This window comes from Zingiber officinale, chromosome 9A (assembly GCF_018446385.1).
Source record: "Zingiber officinale cultivar Zhangliang chromosome 9A, Zo_v1.1, whole genome shotgun sequence".
Lineage (NCBI taxonomy): Eukaryota > Viridiplantae > Streptophyta > Magnoliopsida > Zingiberales > Zingiberaceae > Zingiber > Zingiber officinale.
Window position 1 is genome coordinate 131,790,100 of NC_056002.1, and position 5,395 is coordinate 131,795,494.

Consider the following 5,395-nt stretch of genomic DNA (forward strand, 5'->3'; position numbering starts at 1 on the left):
TCAGGACTCATATGTTATTTTCGATTTATCCTACTGACGAGTGAAAACTTACGTAGAGCTGAGCTAGATATCCAGATTAAAAAAATATTATAATTTTCACATATACTAAATTATCAAAAATTGTCTTTTAAAATTTTTTTTTTTGTTCTTAGATTTTTTTTTTAAGATAAAAAGAAAAATTCTCAACCTTCCTTAATGGAAAGAGGGGCATCGGCCACTGCGGCTCGTCAGCGTCTGCGTCGTGAGAACGGCGAGCACGCCGGCAACATCCGGTCGGCGTTGGTACGATCCGACGGCGAAGAAGAGAGAGCTTCATCGCCCTCGGGAACCTGTTCGAAGATGGATCCAAGCCATTCCAAGGGTGGCATTTCATATCTCATACGTTAATACGAACCCTCTCCCTGTTCAGGTTAGTTGAGCTCTAAAAAATTCCTGTTCTTGTGTAATCGTGCCCTTCGATTCTTAGGTCATCTCGTTGCTATCTCAAATTAGGCCCAGTCGTATCTATCAACGATATATATATTCAAGAATAATGCTAATTACAGGTTAATGGTGTTCTCCCATTGCTTGGCCAATTGCCTTCTTCGATTGGATCGCCTCGTATTATGTTAAATGAAGTTCCAAGAATTGTTTTCTCTGTTTACTGATTATGTCATTGTACTTTTATTCACTTGTGCTTAATGATGGGAGTAGAAATTGTGCGGATCACTAATGCAAAGGTGAAGTTCAACCCTAATTTGTGGGTTACTTCTGTGACAACAAATCCTCTGTGGGTTGCTTTGGTGTCAACCATAATTCGTGTGCCGATAGGCCTCGTGTATCGATCTAGACCTACTAGTCCTCAAACAATAAGATGCATTTTGCATAGTCTTACTTTACTAGGAAGAGTTCTTTTTCTTGCGAGTTCTAGTAGGAGTAAGTTAAAGGTATTTTAGCTTTACATCCCAGTGAACTTACCCTTTCGAGTGAAATTTCTCAGGATAAAAATTTCTTTAGTAGAAATTCATACAACCATATCGATGGGTATTCTGTACATATAAAGATAGACAACTGACAAAGTAACAATCAGAACCATAACATAACTGTAAGTTGCATATGAGAATTGTTATTCTATACCGATCCGGTAATAATGAGGGGTACCACCAGGGATAGGTCAAAGTAAGAAAGACCGGCTAATGTGGACGGTAGAGTCAAGCGAGGTATCCAAGTTGGCCGATTGGACGGTGCACGCTCGAGCGAACTAGGTACGGCCGAGCGCATGATACTAGCGCAAGAGACAATTAAGTCAGGCTCTCCCCGATCGGGTAAAATTGTCCTTCGACCACAAAGAAAGGTAAGCAGCAACTGGTGTCGCCTATCGGGTACCACGCCCGGTCAGAGCGGGAGGACCGATGACGGTTAGGAAGTAAGGAAAGAGACTAGTCGGCAGGTCCTAAGGACACTGTCGAGCGGAGGCAGCCCAGCCGAGCAAACTCCGGTCGACTGCACATGACCTCGCTACAATATCTTTTCGTATCCTTTTAGGAGTTTTTGTCGCTGACAGCAGGGAATGCCCAGCAGGCAATTGTACTTTAGAAGTTTTCAGACTGTCACATTGGAGAATTGCATGGTTGCTTGAGGAATGGTGTCGAGGATTCTTTTTAACTTGTCTTTTCCTAGGACACTTAGAAAAACGTGCCTACGCTTTGAGGTGCTGCACGAGCACTACAATGGTACTATAAAAAGGGGTTCCCCTCTACAGGGAAAGGTATGCGCAACTTCGTCTTTTGCATCCTGTAGCTACAGTTCTTCATTTCTTGAGATCGCCGGAGACTGACTTGCGGCGGAGGGCCAACGTCGGGAACCCCTTTCCGGCCCGGCACTGACGTTTTTGTATTGCAGGGCTACATAAAGTCTTCACCGCGTCAACTTTGAAGTCACATTCTCAGCTTGCCATTTTAACTATTTCTAGACATGATCATATACATTCCATAGACTTGATCCAAACATATCAATGACCTTTGCATTTCACATTATTTACATACGAACTTTTTGGTAAAACAAAGGCAAAATAGTTAGCATTCTTTTGTGTTAACAAGTATTACATTACGATAACATGGTAGTTGCCTTGACAGCCTTTGTAACGAACTCGTGGAATACTTTGAATTTCACCTAGGGTGAAGCAAACATGTTCTTCATAAGAAAGAAATATATAACTGCCTAAAATGCGAGACCTATACTATATAAGAAGACATATAATTACACTCGTTGCTTAAGCAATGCTCAAATTTCCTAGCCACCTGGAAAACCAGAATAAACGACCTCTAAGCACATGAGCAACAAACTTGTTTATAGGAATGTGTAACAATTATGTAAATATGAATTCTCTCAGATAAACAATAACACATGAAACACCTTGGGAGCATTGAAACTCGTGATCTCTGTCAAACTAAGGAAATCATCATCATTCCTTCTGCGGCTTTCAAATGCAGTCATTCTGAAGGAGTCGCAGCGGAGAAGAGAACGAATGGGTTTAATTGCATTGAGAGGGCAAGCTTCCCGGCATTGTGAAAATAGAGGGACACCTTATTCCATAAGTACACATGAATTGAAGCTGCAAAGCTCTTATGTCAGTGTTAAGGTTCATTCTACTGAACTCATCTCTTTCTAAGCATTCCATTCTGATGAACTCGCTTCATATTTCTGATTTGCTTATTTTCTTAATCTAGATACTCAAATGGACTTAATTTCTCCAAATTCGTGTTCTCGCAATGCATAGAACTAGAACTGGGAGTGACTGATGAAAGCAGCAGCAAAAAGAAGCTGCTGATCTCCAAAATCAGTTCAAAATGATACATAAATGAATACAATTTGTTGACATTGTTGGGGTGATTCAGCAGCAGCTAGAGTTGCAGGGAAGCTCGATCGATAATGGATCATAAGAAAACAATTCATATTGAAGATCATCAAGAAAGTAAGTTCTACAAAGAAGGCTGGTTTTCAGCACAATTTGCTCTTGCTCTCCTATCGAAGTCTAACTCAAGCATTGAAAAGATTTTGTCGGATCTCTCTGGCGCCCTCGTATTTGTCTTATTTCTCGTAGATTCGCCATGTCAGCAGAGGAAGATTCAAGTTTAAGACTTTTTTAGCTATTCAAACCCATAAAGTTTATTCGTTGTGTGTTGAATCTTTTCTTTGTTATTTATCTTTTATTTATTATGCAATAAGAGAAAAAAATTGAGGCTGTTCATCAAGTTCAAGTCAAATCGAACTAAATAAGGCTATAAACTGAATTAAAATAGATCAAAACTATTGAGTCAGTTCAATTTTATTAACACTAAAATTCATTATAATTATTAAAGTTATTTAAAGAAGCATAAGTTACATATTAATTTGTTTATAAGCGTGAATACGACAAATTATATTTTAGTTTTTCAGTTTAAATTATTTTTTTAAAAATAAAATAAAATTATTTATTACCGATATTTTGGTAAATTAGGAGTTTTAGAATATTTAACAGTTTGAGATTATTAAATTACGTATGTCATATTCATTATCTTATATTCATTTTGTCCCTGTACTGTTCCCAATATTGATAGGTTTACCAATTAATTGTTACATTGTATAAATTGATTGGTAAATTTAGCAATAGATCAAAAATGATTATGTGACCTTAAATCTAAATCCTAAAATTTGATTTCGGTTCAAAAGATCATTTTTTCAATATAGTGAGTAAATTGATATTTGAAGGTATGAATATAATAAAAAAAACTAAATAAATACATAGACATATTTTCATATTATTGAGAGCTCTCTAGCTGCATCAGTCAATTTTAACCCTAGTTCTCCCTATTATATTGATACATTCAAACATCAAGTTGATACACTATATTAAGAGCAATTATTTTTTAAACACGAATATGTAAAAAATATGATTTGTGTTAAAAAAAACACTGCTCTTAAGATAGTGAGTCAATATAATATTTGAGGGTATGGATATAATCAAGAGAATTAGACAAATATATAAGACTTGATTTCGTGTCATTTTGAGCTATCCAAGTCCATCAACCAATTTTTACCGATTTTTAGCGAAAATCAACCGATGAACATAGAGAGTTCGGAATGACATAAAACTATATTCTATATATTTGTCTAGTTCTCCTAATTATATCTACATTCTCAAATATCAATTTAACCCACTATATTAAGAATAATAATTTTTTGAATACAAATTAGATTTTTCGGATACATTCATGTTTAAAAATTATCTATCTCAATATAGTGTGTCAAATTAATATGTGAGAGTATAAATATAATCATGAGAACTAGACGAACATATATAATATAATTCCATGTCATTCTGAGTTCTTTAAATCCATTAAACGATTTTGGTCGAAACGGATCAAAATCGACTAATAGACCTAGAGAATTGGGAATGACATGAAACCATGTCTTATGTGTTCGTCTAGTTCTCCTAATTATATCGACATCCTCAAACATCATTTCCATACGTCATACTGATAGCAACAATTTTTTTAACACAAATATGTTCAAAAAATTTGATTCGTATTTCAAAAATCACTACTCTTAATATATGTATCAAATTGGTATTTGCAATCATGGATATAATCAAGAGAACTAGACTAACACATAAGACCTGATTTTATGTTATTTTAAATTTTTTAAGTCCCTCAGTTGGTTTTAGTTAACTGATGGACTTAAAGAGTTCGGAATGATATGAAATTAGGTTCTATGTGTTCGTCTAGTTATCTTAATCATATCCACATCCTCAAATGTTATTTCCATATGCCAACATTATTTTTTTTTAACATGAATGTGTTCAAAAAAATCTAATTTATATTTAAAAAATTATTATTCTCAATATAGTGTGTTAAATTGATGTTTAAGGGTATAAGTACAATCAGGAGAATTAAATGAACACATAGGAGATAGTTCCATATCATTATGAACTTTTTAGGTCCATCAATCGATTTGGATCAAAATTGGCTGATGGACTTAGAGAGTTGAGAATGATATGAAACTAAGTATAATGTGTTTGTTTAATTCTTCAAATTATATCTTGTATTCAAATATTAATTTAACTTTTTGAATATAAATTTAATTTTTTTAATCGATTGCCATAGTATAATTAATTAATTAAGGACCTCAGATGAATAGTATTAGTGTATTAATCAATTAAGAAAACGTGGAGGGGTAAAATAGGTATGGAATGCATGATTTGCTAGTTTTAAAACCTGATTGTGATATTCCGGAACTCCGGTTACTTAGTTCGATAATTTATAGACATTTAAACAATTCCGGTTCAGTCCGGTTCAGTGGACCGAGTCCAACCCAGCTGGACTCGGTAGAAACCCGAAAGGGCTTTTGGTTATTTAGGTCGCGATTTCTCTCTCTC

The 5,395-nt window shown here is 35.1% G+C and overlaps 1 long non-coding RNA gene across 1 annotated transcript; it reads left to right on the plus strand.

Annotated features, from left to right (window-relative positions):
* Positions 1–200: 200 nt before the first annotated feature.
* Positions 201–3,166, plus strand: LOC122020779. Its single transcript, XR_006122329.1, has 3 exons — positions 201–409; positions 2,472–2,620; positions 2,709–3,166. It is a non-coding gene; the product is annotated as an uncharacterized LOC122020779 (long non-coding RNA).
* Positions 3,167–5,395: the final 2,229 nt, after the last annotated feature.